This window comes from Hyperolius riggenbachi, chromosome 7, assembly GCF_040937935.1.
Source record: "Hyperolius riggenbachi isolate aHypRig1 chromosome 7, aHypRig1.pri, whole genome shotgun sequence".
In the NCBI taxonomy this organism is placed as follows: domain Eukaryota; kingdom Metazoa; phylum Chordata; class Amphibia; order Anura; family Hyperoliidae; genus Hyperolius; species Hyperolius riggenbachi.
In genome coordinates, this window is record NC_090652.1 from 214,442,497 (window position 1) to 214,460,401 (window position 17,905).

Here is a 17,905-nt window from a genome sequence, read left to right on the forward strand (position 1 = left end):
GATAAGGATATATAAGGCCTGGTTCACATCGACGACAAAAAAAAAAAAAAAAAAAAAAAAAAAAAAAGTTTTAGACTAGGACTGGTACAGACGAGAACAGATGCGTACGGTTCCAATGTTAACCAATGGATCCGTTTACCTGGGCTTCAAGTATGGGTCTGCTGCGATTTTTCTGGACTGACGGATGCATTGCACTGATCACATGTTAATGGAACGGAGGGTCACAAATGGAAAAAAAACAAGCTTTTCAAAACTGATGCGTGCGACAAATCAGCTTTCACATGGATCACTTTTACATCCTTTCCAGTGTGAGCCAGGCCTAAGTGAGAAGAATGTTTAGTATGAAAAATTTTCCTGCTGCATGAGGGACAGCCTGCCACTGAACTACCCGATTAACTGCCTGTGCGTCGACCTATGGCTAATTGTATGCCTGCATACTCATGTTGCTCTCTGCCTGTCTATTGGTGCCTTCCCCCTGTGATCTCAGTGTTGATGGGCTGTATATCACTGAACTGGTCTGCACAGCAGCGGGTAGCAGCGCAGATGGCGTGCGATCGTACGCCCATCTGCACTGCATAGAGGTGAACGAGGCCTAAAATTAGTCCTTGGTTAGAGTACTTGTAGAAGGTACAGACAGGAACAAAGAACATCTATCGGGCCCTAGACAATGTAACTGTGGGTACATGTAAGAATGATGTGCAGGTACTCTGCAGGGGAATGAGGGGATTCTTCCTCTATTACACGTTCTTCATTTGAGAAAGACTGAGGCAGGGGTCACACTTGTCAGCTTTCGTGCGCGTTTTCTGCACAGAAAAACTGTTTTCAACTGAGAACTCATGTTAATCAATGAGCTAGGTCACACTTGAATGTAGATTTTGCACGCAGAAAAAAAAACTGACATCTTGCGCAATTTGTCAGTTTCCTCTATAAATTACATTAGCTGTTGTAAGGTAGAGGTCACATTTGTCTTTCAGTTTTCTGAAAAGTGTAGAAACTGAAAGACAAGTTTGGCCCCTGCCTGATACAATGTAAAGCACTCAGTGTACAGCTTGTATAACCGTGTAAATCAGGGGTCCCCAACCTTTTTCGGCCCGGGGACCGGTAACCGTCCAAAATTTTCTCTGGGGCCCGCGGGGGTGGGGGGGGGGGGGGGGGGGTGGATATTCGCGGCGGCACAGCAAGCACAGTTGCCCCAGTATAGGGAGCTAGTATAGAGACCTAGTATAGCTAATATAGTGCCCAGTGTGCCCCAGTATAGCTAGTATAGTGCCCCATGTGCCCCAGTATAGCTAGTATAGTGCCCCATGTGCCCCAGTATAGCTAGAATAGTGCCCCAGTATAGCTAGTACAGTGCCCCATGTGCCCCAGTATAGCTAGTATAGTGCCCCATGTGCCCCAGTATAGCTAGAATAGTGCCCCATGTGCCCCGTATAGCTAGAATAGTGCCCCATGTGCCCCATATAGCTAGAATAGTGCCCCATGTGCCCCAGTATAGCTAGTATAGTGCCCCAGTATAGCTAGAATAGTGCCCCAGTGTAGCGCCCCATGTGCCCCAGTATAGCCCGCCATGTACCCCAGTGTAGGCCACCCTCCGCCCCGCGGCCGCCGCTCCTGTTACCTTATGAGCTGGCGGCCGCTTCCTGTCACAGCCGCTCTCCTCCGTACAGCATCTTCTATTTACAGCAGCGCGTCGCACGGCTGCTGTAAGGAGGGAAGGAGACGGGCAGAGGTTCCCATGGTAATGGCGAACGCCGCTACAGGAAGCCGCTGCCCCGCCTCCTTCCCTCCTTACAGCAGCCGCACAGGAAGCGCTGCTATCAGGGCTGTGGAGTCGGTCCAAAAATCCACCGACTCCGACTCCTCAGTTTAGGATTCCACCGACTCCGACTCCACGACTCCGACTCCTCTAATTTGCATATTACAATTTTGTTGATTAAAAGTATGTAACATGAAATTCGTCTCTTAACTGCCAACGCTTAGGAATTTTACAAGACAACTGAAGTGAGAAGAATATGTAGACTACTATATTTATTCCCTTTAGACTAAAAATAGTCCTTGGCAAGAGTACTTGTAAAAGGTACAAACCGGAACAAAGAACATCTATCAGGCCCTAGGCAATGTAAGTGTGGTTGCATGTAAGAATGATGTGCAGGTACTCTGCAGGGGAATGAGGAGATTGTAAACAGACAACACCTCTGTGTTCAATGTGCACAGCATTCTCAGTGGATTCCCTGCAGCTCTGTGGGGAGTGCATATGTAGAGTATAGTACTACTGTGTAACAAAGTAAACCTGAGACAGATGAAATTAAAGTTTTATACAAACCTGGGGCTTCCTCCAGCCGCCTTCAGGATAATCAGTCCCTCGTTGTCCTCCTCCACCACCTGGATCTTCCGCTATGAGTCCAGGTACTTGAGCCAGTCAGGCGTAGTGCGCATGCACACACTCCGCTGCCAGGAGCATACTACACCTTTGCAGCACTATTGCGCAGGTGCAGAATGTTCCTGGCTGTGGGAGCGGCATGCGGCCAGACAGCGCTGACTGGCTGAATTACCAGGACTCATAGCAGAAGATCCGGGTGGTGGAGGACAGTGAGGGACTGATTAGCCTGAAGGGGGCTGGAGGAAGCCCCAGGTATGTATAAAAGTTTACTTTTCATCCGTCTCAGTTACCCTTTAATTTGTAGTCACCAAACCAAATTTTAATAACATATCAAATTATTTGATTTCATCAGCAAAGGGAGTGCATACATTTGCATAAATCAGCATCAATGCAGAATTATTTCCATCTCGTTGACCATCTCTATTAGTGACACGGCTACACATCAGGCTTTATTCTTACAGCATAGATGTTATTTAGTATATATAAGAGATTCCTGTGTACACATCATATATACAGTCACAATCAGATATGTATATCTGACCTTAAAAATACGGGGACTGCTTTATTGAAGCAGCACAAGTAACTAATTTTGATTGGTTTATTTCATTTTTGTGGACTTAGCACAGCTATTACTGTATATATACTGTATATATACATTATTTTTAATGACTATTATCTGAGAAATAGAACATTTTATCATATTTTCTATTTTAATTACAGTTACAAATTCATTAGGAGTCGGTGCATTTTTTCCCGACTTCGACTCCAGGCACCCAAAATTGCCCGACTCCACGACTCCGACTCCACGACTCCGACTCCACAGCCCTGGCTGCTATAATAGGAGATGCTATACGGAGGACAGCAGCTACGGGGAATCAGTGACAGGAAGCGGCCGCCAGCTCATAAGATGACAGGAGCGGCGGCCGCGGGGGGAGGAGGGGCGAGAGGTCAGACCCGCCGCGGCCCAGCTGGCAACTGCCCATGGACCGGCAGTGGGCCGCGGCCCGGTGGTTGGGGACCCCTGGTGTAAATTAGCTTTTTCATCAAAATTACTCAACAACCATCAATGTCTAAACTGCTGGCAACAAACATGAGTAGATTTATTTTGAAACACTGTAGGTGCCCTTTTCTGAAGGCCGGCATGGTAGCAAACCTATAGATCAAGATTTCCTATTCTGAACGCATGTCCAGGTTAAATGGATTTCCAGACAGTAAAATGTCTGCTGCACCAGACCTTGCATGCCCCTGGATACAGTGGTAAAGGAAGGCTTATTACTAATCATGTGATGCATTAATGCTGTTGTGTTCTCTCCAGGCATGCTGTCCCTTGGCTGTGTTCTTACAGCAGCTGTAGCTGCCATTCCAGATTGGAGGATCGTGAAATCGGAATACTAATCAGACCATATGCAGCCTCCGACTGTCACACGGAATCCTCTTCTTTACGTCGTTCACTATGAGCTCAATATTAACCCCGAATTTGCCAGATATAATAACCTATATCTGCAAATACTAAGGCTAAAGTAGTAAACCAGAACAGTTCACACTCATGGCAAATATGCTCATAAGACAAGAAGATGACTTGACACAGCAAGTGACACCACAGTGTTTTCTGTATTCTCCAAAAAATGGACAGACGTAGAAAGCTTATCAGCTGTGGATTCTCTCAGTCGCCTCAGTATAAACAGCAAACAAGAAGTCTTTTGTTTTCAAACCCGTAGTACAAGAAAAAAAAAACATAATACAAAGCTGTCATGGGCAAAACAGGTGCCATTTCTACATGAGGACCTTTGCTGCAAGCTTAAAGGACAACTGAAGTGAGGGATATGGAGGCTGCAATATTTATTTCCTTAAACAATACCAGCTGCCTGGAAGCCCCGCTGATCTCTTTGGCTGCAGTAGTGTTTCAATAACACCAGAAACAAGCATGTGACTAATCTTGTCAAATCTGACAATGTTGGCAACACCTGATCTGCATATGCTTGTTCAGGGTCTTTGGTAGAGGATAAGCAGGGCTGCCAGGCACCTAGTATCGCTTAAAAGGAAATAAATATGGCAGCCTCCATATCCCTCTCACTTCAGTTGTCCTTTAAACATCACAGTATCAATGTGATAAGCAAGGCTATAATTGAAGAAATAAATGGCAATATATTCATATGTCTCTGAAGAAGCTGTGAAACTATATCATTGGCTCCAACATCACAGTATACCATAAATGACATTAAGTCCATCACTGTTTATGGATCTGTGGCAAACACTCCTTGCAATCATCACTTTAATAGGCAACCATGAAATAATGAGCCGTAAAAAGCTGCAAACATACACATCTTGAGTATCGCTCCCCACCCACCACTTCCTGCACAGCTTGCACATCACTACACAAGGCTGCTTGGCACAAAACAAAACCTCGCCACGTGACAGCTCAAATTAAGCTGTAGCAGTTCCAATGACAACCAGTACGTCCTGTTAACTGGAGCGATGTGTGCAGGGCAGCTTCAGACACACAGGCCTGACGCGAACATGAATCAGACTCATCTCACAGTGACATTTCCTAAATGATTCTTGCCACCAACTGTACCAACCAGGGTTTCCCTCAGCAGCATGCTAGCCTCTTGTCCTGGCTCAGCCAGTATTGTGGAGGATTATCCCTTTTCAATTCTGATTAATTACTGTAGTCTTATAAGAGGCTTGTCACTGAAGCTAAAAGATTATTAACCCAGACAGACAGACTCTTTAAAACACAAGAACAGGTATCCGCAGTTGTGGTTGATGCAAGGTCATCAGCCTACACAACCACACAGCGGCAAAGCTGGTTAAACACAACTGCATTTAAGCAGAGGTCTGATCACAATTAATAGAATCTTTACATAAACAGAAAATGATAATTCCTCTGCTAAACCATCAGGTTTCTCCAGGGAGTGCAACTGAAAAAAAAAAAGGTTTCCAACAGAGAAATACAGAACAGAAATACTGTAGTCACAAGATGACAATATTCAAGCCCTGAGACGATGGCCAGGAAGAAAGAACTAACCATCTGCTTTAAAGTGAACTGAGCATCATTTTTAACACCCAGGGCAGCTCTATAGCAAATAAAAAATGCATTCTAAAAATGTGATTTAAAAAAAAAAAAAAAAAAACACCTTTTATGTTACATTATCTTTTTACATTTAAGGGTTAAAATAGGCACCTCTTCAGTCCATGAAAGGACTTGTGGACACAGAGCAACAGATGATGGAAGGCAGATAAGAAATCCCCTCATCAGACTTAACTGACCACAAACAAACCGTGCGTCTTCCCCATTGTACTTCAAAACATTACCCACACTTGAACAATTTCACACCTAGCCTGGATAATGGCAGTGGAAAAGTAGCAGGGGGTTGAACTTCTGAAACATGGCAGCCCTTTCAGCTATTTGAAGCCAGGAGCTGCTTAGATCCCTTTAAAATGGACGTCAAGCAGTTTACAAACGTGTTCAAAGTAACCTTAGCTATAATGAAGCTCTACTGCATTATTGATATTTTGATACGGTTTCTGAAATGGATATGACAGTGCAGGACTCTTCATTATTCACGTAAGCTGCTGGCTGCACAGGATATTATATTTCCTACAGGCCACATGCCTGTTCTACAACTGAATGTCCCTGCTCCAGCTGAAACCGCCAAAGATCCTGGATACTAGGTAACCAGGCATCTGTGTACTCGGCGTTCTGCTAGCACAGTCTACCATTCCACCCAAACCTTCCCTCTTCAGCCACTTCTTATGCTGGGAATACACAATAAGATTTTTCCGATCGATTTTCTAATCATTTTTCTGATCGATTTCCATTCACTTCTATGAGAAATCGATCAGAAATAACGATAGACAATCAGATTGGACATATCAGAAATTATCTATCGAACCACCTATCTGCCAAAAAATCTCATGGTGTATTCTCAGCATAATACAATGTGTGGACTCTAGATTTATGTTGTCAAGCCAATAATCTATAATTGCGTTAGAAAGCGGTTAGAACAAGAAGACTACACTTTCATAGACAAAGGTACGTACACACGTCTAATTTTGCTGAACGATTTGACGTTCAAACCGGTCATTTGAACGTCAGTTTGGCATGTGTACGAACGATCGTTAGATTGCTAGCAGCAGTTTTGACTGATCCGCTTGGCGGTTCCGTGGACTAACTGTCACATTCAAAACAACAGTTAGGTTCGTACATGTGTACAAACGACTTGTTGTTTGAAAATCTATTCGTTTGACACTAAAAGACTTTCAAACAAGTCGTTTGATCGGTCATTTGATCTGGTCCATTGTTCTATCCAGTCCATTGAACAATCAAAAGACATGTAAATTAGCTGTAATTAGCATTTCAAACGTTTTGTAGTGTAGGTGTACAAGGAGTCTGAATGACTTTTTGTTTGAATGACAAGTCATTAAAACGTCCAGTTTGAACGACAATTGGGCATAAAATCAGACGTGTGTACGCACCTTGAAATTGACAGCTGCACTTGCTATCTGCAGATGAAGATTGCAGCAGTTGTCATCTGGGGAGGTAACGATTACTGCATTTGTTATTTGGGTAGGCAGCGATTGCTGTATTTGGTATTAGGCAGTGATAATTGCTGCTTTGGTTATTTGGGGGTTAACGGGTAAAAAATTGCAGCTTTTGTTATTAGGGAGAGAGCTCAATAATTTCTAGACTTGTTATTTAGAAGTAATAATTGCTACATTTGTGGTTTGGGAATAAGGATTGCCTCTTGTTATGGGGGGGGGGGGGGTTGTATGTGGGTTATCGTTACTGCATTTGTTATCTGGGGTGTATGGATTACCACTTTGTTAGAGGGGGCTGAACAGTAGGCCACTGAATTTGGAGTTATCCATCGTTCCATTCATCTAAGTGACGCAAATTGAAGATATATTTCTGCAGGTTCCCCAAGACATTTTTCATAAGGGCCGTTTCAGACCAAAAAGCGCTAACAATTTTCACAGTGATTAAGCTTTTCTACAAAATCACAATTGTTCCAGAAATGCTATATGCAGCACTTGAATTTTTACAAAAACAAAACAAGTCCAGTGTGAATTAGCCTAGATCAGTGATGGCTAACCTTGGCACTCCAGCTGTGACAAAACTACAAATCCCATCATGCCTGTGCCTCCCCGAGTTATGCTTAAAGCTGTCAGAGTATTGCAATGCCTCATGGGACTTGTAGTTCCACCACAGCTGGAATGGCAATTTTAGCCAGCAGACATCCTGTGTTGGCGCAGCCACTCACCGATGCTCCGCCCCCGGTTCACTTCTGGAATTTCAGACTTTAAAGTCGGAAAACCACTGCGCCTGCATTGCCGTGTCCTCGATCCCGCTGATGTCATCAAGAGCGCACAGCGCAGGCCCAGTATGGTCTGTGTCTGCGCAGTACACTCCTGGTGACATCAGCGGGAGCGAGGACACGGGTGTGCAGGTGCAGTGGTTTTCCGACTTTAAAGTCAGAAATTCCAGAAGTGAACTGGAGGCGGGGCCGGAGCATCGGTGAGTGGCTGCGCCAACACAGGTTGTCTGCGGGGGACCATTAGAAGCCCCGGGCAAGTTCAGCTCATTTTCCTACGACCCCCCTACAGTATCCCTTTAACCACCTTAGCGGTTTGGACAAGCTCAGCTCGTCCATTACCGCCAGAGGGTGGCGCTCAGGCCCTGCTGGGCCGATTTTAACGAAATAACAAGCAGCACACGCAGCCGGCACTTTGCCAGCCGCGTGTGCTACAGCGTAGCCGGAACAAACAGTTCCGGCCAGCGCTAAGGGCTGGATCGGAGGCGGCTGACGTCAGGACGTCGGCTGACGTCCATGACGTCACTCCACTCGTCGCTATGGCGACGAGGTAAGCGAAACAAGGAAGGCCGCTCATTGCGGCCTTCCTTGTTAATTCTGACCGCCGGAGGCGATCAGAATTACGGATCGGGAGCGCCCTCTAGTGGGCTTTCATGCAGCTAACTTTCAGTTGGCTGCATGGAATAGTTTTTTTTTTATTTAAAAACCTCTCCCGCAGCCGCACTGGCGATCTTAATAGAACTGGCTTCACTTGATTTAAATCGATCCTCCTATAAAGAAACCTGATCTTAATAGAACGCCAGGGTGGTTAACCCCATTGAGCATTCATTTCACTCCTTGAAGACCAAGGCCTCATTCACATTGGGTGTGTTCAGAAACATATTTATTTAAAAAGGGAAGGTTCAGGGACTATGAAAAAATAAAAATCCTTATCCACTTACCTGGGGCTTCCTCCAGCCCATGGCAGGCAGGAGGTGCCCTCGGCGCCGCTCAGCAGGCTCCCGGTGGCCGACCCGACCTGGCCGGCTCATTAGGACCGAGCCTTCCCTCTCCTTAGGTGAGTATCTGCCCCTTTTTTTTTTTTAATATAAAACCCGGGTTACATTAGCTTTAAAGGGGCACTACGGCGAAAAATTGTAAAATTTAAAATATGTGCAAAAATAAACCTATAAGTACATTTTTTCCAGAGTAAAATGAGCCATAAATTATTTTCCTCCTATGTTACCGTCACGTACAGTAGGTAGTAGAAATCTGACAAAAGTGACAGGTTTTGGACTAGTCCATCTCTTCATGTGGGGGGGAAATTCTCCGGGATTTATTTATTTTCAAAAGCACTTAGTGAATGGCGGTTGCTCTGTCCAACTGCCCGTCATGCTCACTCATAATTCATTGTCAAACTCTGCCCTCCTTGGCAAAGCCACTGAGGCATTTGTTTTTCACCAGCATTACCAAAGCACAGCTGAAAGTGCTCTAGTGGGCCCCAGGCCTAAAAGGACACCCAAGGTGAAAATAAACTAATGAAAAACAATTGCATCTATCCTCCTCTTCCTAAAAATGACTTTTTAAGACATGCAACAGGTTTATTTTATATTTAAATCTACTTTAAGTTTTTACTGGTTTATTGTTTTTGCACAATGACATTCATTGAAGTATGCCAGAGCTAAAATCTATAAACTATTGACCCTTTTTCATCTCTTTTCTGCTCTCAGAAGCCATTTTCTGCTAGGAAAGTGTTTTATAGTTGTCATTTCTTATTAGTGACGGTCACACTGTAGTCTGACCCAGTCCTGACTCAGACAGGTACTGCCACTTACATACCCGACGTTTAACTCTTTCAGTCAGAGAAAGAGAAAAAAGGAACACAGCATAGTTATTTTTGTACTAGGCACTGTACATACACATGTCTATCTCATCATGTCACCTCGGGTATCCTTTATCACCCTACTGCATTTTTGATTTGCAACTCATGTCAACTCAAGACCAAGAACCCAAGGGTACATTTCAAGGCTTGGGTCATCTCCTTAAAGGGCAAGTCTTTGCACTCTCCATACTGTTCCAGTGATCAATGGCTAATGCGCTGAGCCCCCCCAGGAACTACAAACGCACCTTGAACCCAAACAGAAGCTCTGCATATACACCAAAAGCATGGCTGTTAAGTGGGAGCAGCTGACCAAAAACGAATTACACTAGTACATAGCAAGGAAATGAGCAGCGCTACTTAAAAACAGACTAGTGCCTACCTGCAAAAGAGTGCAAGCCCCACTTGTGGGGTCGAATACACACCGAGCATACACATGACCTGTCTACCACTAGAGGAGGATGTTGGTTTCCATTAACAGCTTGCATGCAACCTATTAAGTACTTGTCCCTCCCACTGCAAAGAAGTCAATCCTCCATGGGAGGGGCCTAACACTAACTAAATCCTAACCTATGTATATGCATAGCCTGGGTGCGGCTAATCAAATAAAATTGAAAATTGCGCACAAGGTGGATCAGCGCAACACCAAGCCGCCTCCGAATGGCCTCCATCAGAGATGCGCTGAGCCCCCCCAGGAACTACAAAGGCACCTTGAACCCAAACAGAAGCTCTGCATATACACCAAAAGCATGGCTGTTAAGTGGGAGCAGCTGACCAAAAACGAATTCCTGGGGGGGGGCTCAGCGCATCTCTGATGGAGGCCATTCGGAGGTGGCCTGGTGTTGCGCTGATCCACCTTGTGCGCAATTTTCAATTTTATTTGATTAGCCGCACCCAGGCTATGCATATACATAGGTTAGGATTTAAAACTGCACTAAAACAGGTGGAATCTGAGAACCATCCATAACACATTAAAAAGTTTAGATGAATCCAACCATTTCTCTGATGTATGAACAAGTAGGTCATTTGGCACCGGAAAAGTACTCCAAGGCACATGACTAATCACAGATCATAGCATAATCAGTAACAATAGCTGTAGTCAAGGACACCATGCCATCACATAACACAAAGAGGAATTTTAACTAAATTGCGATAAACAGAATAACTTGCTTATAAAGTCTACACACACACACACAGAGTAGAGAGCAATACACTGCAGGTAATGTATTGCATTACGCTTTACTCATTGTGGGATAAGCACCCACAATGGCCTCGATTCATAAACAGCAGTGCGATAAAAAAAATCTTGTCGGGAAAATACCGCACTCGGTATTTTCCTGGTCTGTGTGCTAATTCATAAAGATTTCCCCAGCTGCCCTTGGAGGTCGGTAAATTACCGCAGCCCATTGAGCGGTAGAGTAGAGCAGTGTCTCGATTCCCTCTTTGCCCTGCAGAAATGACTCACGCAGACGGCTCTCTGGCTCTCTCCACTGATGACTCAAACAGACTTCGGCTCTCTGCACTTTTGCATTCATCACTTTTGCATTCATCAGAGCTGTCGGTAACTTATCGCCTCACTAGAGGTGTCGGTAACTACCGCCAGGCTTACCGCTTGTTGAAGGCTTTATGAATTGACATTTGCTGACAATTTACTGACATGTGTTGTCGGTAACTACAGCCAAGTCGGTAATTTATCTCCCTAGTCGGTAATGTCAGCTTTTCATGCAGTAACAGCCTTTATGAATTGACATTTTGCTAAGTGGTCGGTAAAGTCTGCTGTTTTCAGCATTACCGCATGAGGTAATGCTTTATGAATCGAGGCCAATGTGTACAACCAAGGCCGCCATCAGAAATTTTGGGGCCCCTCACACAACATCAGGCCGGGCCCCGCCCCACCCCACCCGTGAAAGGAGTGGCGCGCAAAGTGCGCCATGGTGAGAAATGGGTGTGGCCATTACGTATGGGCAAAACTACTTGCATGATGCTATCATGTCAGCATGGACCAAAAATGTCTTATCTCTTTTGTCTGCATGTCCTGTGTCACCTCTTTTACTCTGTGTTACCTCTGTCTCTTCTCTGCCTGTGCTAACTCTCCCATGTCTCCCAACTCTCCCATGTCTTTTTTGTCCCCTTCTGTTTCACCGCATGTCCCTCTGTGTTTTTGTGTCTGTGTCACCACTCACCTCTGTTCCCCTGTGCCTATTTTGTCCCCCTCTGAATCACCTCTTGTGCCGCTGTGTCTCTTTTGTCACCATGTCAGCTCTTGCCCCCCATTGTGTCACCTCTTGTTCTCTCTGTGTCACCTCTTGTGCCCCTTGGCTTACCCGTCACCTCCTGTGACCCCGGCTTCCCCCCGTGTAACCTCTTGTGCTCCCCAGACTTCCCCAAATCACCTCGTGCCTCCAGCTTCCCCCGTGTCACCTCTTGTCCTCTCAGCTTCCTCCTGTGTCATTAATGTCCCCCCAGATTCCCGTGTCATCTTGTCCCCCCCGTCTTCCCTTTATCACCTTGTGTCCCCCCCCTCCTCCAGCTTCCCTGTGTCATCTCTCTTGTCCCACAGTTTCCCGCAGTGTCATCAATGTCTCCCCAGCTCCCCATGTCATCTCTTGACCCCCCCATCTTCCCTTTGTCATATTGCCCCCCTTCCCCCCCAGCTTCCCGTGTCACCTTTATAGTCCCACAGCTTCCCCGTGTCATCAATGTCCCCTCATCTCCCTGTATCGTTTCTTGGCCCCCGGCTTCCCTATGTCGCCTTGTTCCCTCCAGCTTCCCCGTGCCATCAATGTCCCCCCAGCACCCCATATCACCTCTTGACCCCCCTACCTCGTCACATTATCCTCCCAGCTCCCCCCTCTTGTCATCTCATGTTCCCCCAGCTTCCCCGTGTCATCAACGCACCCCCCCTACACACACACACTCCCCATGTCCCCTGGGCCCCAGCCATGTCACCTTTAATGTGCCAGCTTCCCCCACCCTTGTGCGCCTTTTCCCCGTCTCTCCCCTCCCTCCCTGTGCTCCGTGCCCACTTCTCCATTAACTCACATACATTGCCCCGGGTACACGTGCCGAAGCTCGCCGCTCTCCCGCTCACTGCATGGCGTCCCGACCGTCACTATGTTTACTTCCGGCATGCGCATCTCATGATGTCAAATGCGCATACCGGAAGTAACCATGGTGACGGCCAGGACGCTATGCAGGAAAGCGCCGAGTTCCGGCGCGTGGATCGGGGCTATCATGTGAGTTAATGGAGAAGGAAGCCACGGAGCACAGGGAGGGAAGGAGGGGGGATTCGGGCAGGGACAAGGCGCACAAGGGTGATGGCAGCCAGGCCCAAAAGAGAGGCTCAAACAAAGGGCCCAGCGTGTTGTAGCTAGCGGAGGCCCCGTGCGTATGGGGGAAGGGGTGGGGGAGGTTCGGGTGGGGGTCCCGGGCCCCCTGCGGGCTCCGGGCCCATCAGTGGAGTCATAGTTGTCCCCCCCTGATGGCGGCCCTGTGTACAACTACCACATATTCAAAAACCATGAATGTCAATTGTATATTCACCATGCACAGAAAACAAAGAAAAAGAAAATCATTGTAACTATGAACAAAGAACATTTTTAAAATACTTTATAAGGTCCAACAGTAAACATTACACAATCGTTACAAAAAAAATAAAATAAAAAGCACGGTACAAGGACAAAAGAAGACAGAGATACCATGTATATATTATTACCATAATTTAAACCAATGTAACATTGTACTGTAAAGGTGCCCATTAATAGTACCATTTTTTTTTTATCAAATGCAATCTTTCAACACAATTTTTATGATCAAAAGTAATCAGGAGGTAATTATCGATTGTTTACATAAAAAGGTCAATTAGGGCATTTTCTCTCTTTCAATTTGATTGTAAAATTCAACATTCAGATGAATTATATTTTCTGTTCCAGTAGACCATAGAATCATGTTACATCGATTTTCAGCACACACTAGTGTTCTGTACAACTTAATTGTACAAAATTCCATCAAAAGATTGCATCCAATATAAAAAAAAATTGTACTGTTAATGGGCACCATTACAAGGACAAAAGAAGACAGCAGAACATTATACTATGTATATATTAATTTAAACCAGTCTAACATTGCACTGTAATGTTTAGGATTAACTACACAGTAGTCGGTGTGATACGGTAGATTGCATGAGACAGTGCAGGCACCTGGTACAGCAAGTGATGTTTCCATATTATGGAGTGACACATAAGCACATAGCCACACACCGCATTTCACAGGATGTCACGTGAATTCATCAATGTCAACCAAGACACTGACACATGCGGCAATGGATGCCCTTCCCTCACACCATAGTAGCCCCCAGCCTGCTCACCGCTGTACTCCCGCTCCCAGGCGCTTTCCAATTCCTGCTCGATGCTCCACAGGGATGCGCTTTCTCCAGCTCACCCGGAGCTTCTTCTCGTGACGTCACGTCCCCCTCCACCAATGGGCACAACCTACCCCAGCGCTCTCAGCCAACTTCTCTAATCAGAGCGACATCCATTCAAAAAAGGAGAGTGCTAGAGTCCGCCGCCGCCTTGTTTGTCAAGGGCAAGCTTGCTGTATAAAGGCCCAGTTCAACCATTTACGCACAGCCATGATCTACTCACAGCGTCACGTTACCGAGATCAAAAATAAATGGAAAAATAATAACACGAGTCACTTTAGCATGAACGAGTTTATCACAATACTAAATCAGTCTCAGCCTGATGACGTAGGCAGAAGATCAGCTGGGCTGGACGATAGATATCGCACTCTATGGGCTGGATATCTCCCAGGGCGACAGAGAGAGGTCTAGATCAGGTCAGCAGGAAGGAAGTTGTAAAATAAGGCATTTCCTCGATCAGATGCAGGAACAGTACAAAGATACAGCTACGGCTATGCACCGTACAGATATAGCTCATGTTCTCAGCAGGCACAGGAGTTGAGGGTCGGTAGCAGTGTCTTAGAGAGAGGTATAGTATAGAGTATTCATACAGTATATGTCCCAAACGCCTGTCTCTGATTTGTACACTTCCAGAGCAGATATAAAAAGTTTCATCATATCTACTTTTACTCTTTGTTCTGTAGGAGCACAGCTGTAACTTCATATGTATTATGCCCAAGCAAAGTATATACAGTAAGCCTGGGCACTAGTCTCTTTGAGGGAAGCTTTATATGGAAATTCTACTGATGTGTTTGGGTGGGCAGCCCCCTTTAGAACTTTTAGGACTTGGATAGGTTGTAGTAATAACTATGCCCATGGCCGGATTTAAGCCAAGGCCACATAGGCCATGGACTAAGGCACCACGGGATCAAGGGTGGGTGGGCAGTAGGCTATACTAGGGGCAAGCCCGGATTTGCCTTAGAGGAGCCTATAGGCACAGATGTCCTGGCACCCTAGACTTCGCCCTCCATGAACCTTCAAACCCCCACCAGATTGCACCACAAGTGTGCTGGCTGTCTCTTCTCCCTTACTTGCCTTGCCACATAGCTACAGGTGTCCTTCAGAGTTAAGTAGCCAAAGGTACCCTCAGTATAAAGTATCTAGTGGTAACCTCAACTGAAGGGAGATCTGGTCAGTAGAATGCTGAGACCCGGATAAGTAACCTCTCATTTACACTCTGCTCAGGACTCTGCATTGGCAAGGCTGGATAGAGGCACTAGGGGAGAGGAGTGAGCCGCCTTTCCATCATCAGGAGCCTGTAGGCACGTGCCTACAGTGCCTTATGGTAAATCCAGCCCTGACTAGGGGGAAGGTAATGGTCTCCTGGCTAACTATACTGGAGGGAAGGGTGGGTCTTCAGGCTATCTAAACTGGGGGAGGGTCATATGGCTATGTACACTGGAGGGAAGGGTCAACGGGCTACCTAGGGGGGGGGGGGGGGTCATATGGCTATTTATACTGAAGGGGGTGGCTGCTGACAGTGGCCTTGGGCGGTGAAGAGTAAAAATCTAGCCCTGACTATGCCCAAACTATTTAGCCAGTTGCAACACTTCAAGTTGTAGTGGGTGCTTTAATTGAAAAACTGGTCCCTGTAAGGTTTACCATTGGGTCACTTCAAGTAGATTGGCGTCTAAGCCAGAAGGTTATTGTTATTACTTGCTGCTGGTGGCGGTTGCTATGACATCTTGCATGCACACCATTCCATCGCATGTGTGTGCACCATCCAGTCCGCACCACGGCCAATCACAGTAGGGCAATGCAGGATTGGCCATGTGCAGGACAGAAAGACAGTACAGCGGCAAGAGGGGGCTTGTGCAGGATAGAAAAAAATACAGTGGATGGCTTGGAATCATCATAGATTATTACTCTTTGTTTTATAGAAGCACAGTTCTTGTTGCAGTGTATGACTGAAAATTATTATGCACTTATATAGTTCTGACTTCTTCTTCAACTGTTTATTACAGAGTACCTAAAGCAATTAGTGTTCCTAATTATCTCTTAGGCTACGTCCACAGTGGGGTGGTGCGATGTTCAGAGTGCATGCGATCCAACAGACTCCAGAATCCCAATGCAGAGCATACAGTGCGTTACTGCATAAGGCACGTGTTAACAGTGCCAATAGTGGCTGGATAGTGTACTGGTGTGTACTGAGACCTGGTTTTGAATCTCGGCTCTTCCTGTTCAGAGAAAAGCACAATATAATAAATGTCATTTGTCTTGTCTGGCAATGAAGCATACTTTCATTGACTGTATGTGATGCAATGTGCACATAATGTACCATGTGACTTTTCCCCTCCGTTGCATTCCTGTTTTTACTAGGAATGCAATGCAGCTCTCCACTGTGAACTCAGCCTTAGAGGAACTAATGTCTCTACAATAGACTAGGGCCAGTTTGGAGGGAAGTAAACCTGGCAATACATGTTTAAAATATTAGAGGAAACTGGCACACCTATGAACATGGAGCGAACTTAAAAACTCCATGGAAATTGTGTCTTAGTGAGGAACTGAATCTAGAACTGAAATAACTTACCACTTGGCTAGTTATCAAGCTGGCCAACCTGTGCTGGCAGCCAAGTAGTGTAGGAGTTCCAGTGGTGATCCACAGTCAGCAGATCCCTCATTTGAACACCCCTACCCCCATGCACGCATGAACACACTTGTTTATCTTTTAGGTCTAATATAAAGATCTATATTACTTCATGTACTTCTCTTGTAAAACAAGGCGTTGTTTCTGACTAACTTTATGTCCCAACTTAATGTTGCTTTTTTATCATTTTTAAAGTAAAGGAAAAATAGTGATGAAAGGATGGACCAGTATGGGTTATAAAATAAATGTCATTTGGTCATGAATTTCTCATGGTGTGTGTGGCTAGAGTTATAGCATAGGCATATTCTCTGCCCAAATGTTTTTATGCTAAATTATGCCCATCTTTGTTGTACCAGACAGCTGGACCATATGGAGTTATATTTTGAGAAATCAGGTTTAGTGCAACAACTACCTAGTTGCAGGCCCAAAGACTAGTCTTACTATATGTCTGCTACGAGATAACCACAAAACAGGCAAAGGTAGGGAGACATGTGGTCAAGTTCGGAAAAGTTGTTGCAGCTTAAATACATTCTTTATATAAGAAATAAGGAAGTTACAGCTATTCTTTCCTGACAGCCATAAACACTATATTAACATGCATGTTTTCAGTCAACATTTGATTGTTCCACAAAACTGTTTGTATAGTAGAGTAGAATGATAGGTTTATACATTGATTTTCAAATGAAGTGCTGTGTTTGTGTAGTGTAGTTTGTTAGCATACCTAACATGTTTCTTATGTTCATATTTAATTATAAATGGTTTCTGGTTCTCCAAGACAATTTTCCACTGGGCCATATGCAAATAACTTTGGTACTCTTCTGTTAGCTGGGTGCATCCTCTAGGTGGCGATAATTACTATTCCCCCTCCAGGCCGCCATGGATAGTAGGGAAAGATGTAACTCTGCTGGAGTTCTATCACCACCTAGAGGATGCGCCCAGCTAACAGAAAAGAACCATAATTTTTTCTCCTAGGAGATAATTTTTCATATTCTCTTTAAAATATCTTTTCAGCACTTTACAATGGAAAAATTACCAAAAAGTATTTTATTTTTCAGACTATAAGATGCTTTTGACTATAAGATGCATCTAGATTTAGAGAACAAAAACCAGGGGAAAAAATTCTACTAAACCTAGTGCATCCATGGTGCAGGGGCGCCTTGTGGAAATTCCCCCCAAGCTGTCTATCTTCTATTATTACTACTAGTAATATTTTCATGGGATAATAGGTAAGCTACCATTCTACACATAGGACACTGTTTACATTCACCAGAGATATATAAAGATTGATAAACACTGATCTGACACA

General features: G+C 45.1%; 2 protein-coding genes across 5 annotated transcripts in view; one reads left to right on the forward strand and one right to left on the reverse strand.

The window, feature by feature from the left end:
• TRAK2 (trafficking kinesin protein 2) overlaps nucleotides 1-14,284 on the reverse strand; it is a 94,511-nt gene extending 80,227 nt beyond the window's left edge. For 2 of the 4 annotated variants that reach the window (XM_068245156.1, XM_068245152.1), the window contains exon 1: nucleotides 13,920-14,284. The gene's annotated coding sequence lies outside the window, so the exon portion shown is untranslated. Of the gene's footprint in view, nucleotides 1-13,812; nucleotides 13,829-13,919 lie in introns of those variants that run through there. The other 2 variants (XM_068245155.1, XM_068245153.1) reach the window with 2 other exon arrangements.
• A 1-nt stretch (nucleotide 14,285) lies between these two features.
• STRADB (STE20 related adaptor beta) overlaps nucleotides 14,286-17,905 on the forward strand; it is a 55,837-nt gene continuing 52,217 nt past the window's right edge. The window contains exon 1 of the mRNA XM_068247361.1: nucleotides 14,286-14,389. The gene's annotated coding sequence lies outside the window, so the exon portion shown is untranslated. The remainder of the gene's footprint in view (nucleotides 14,390-17,905) is intronic.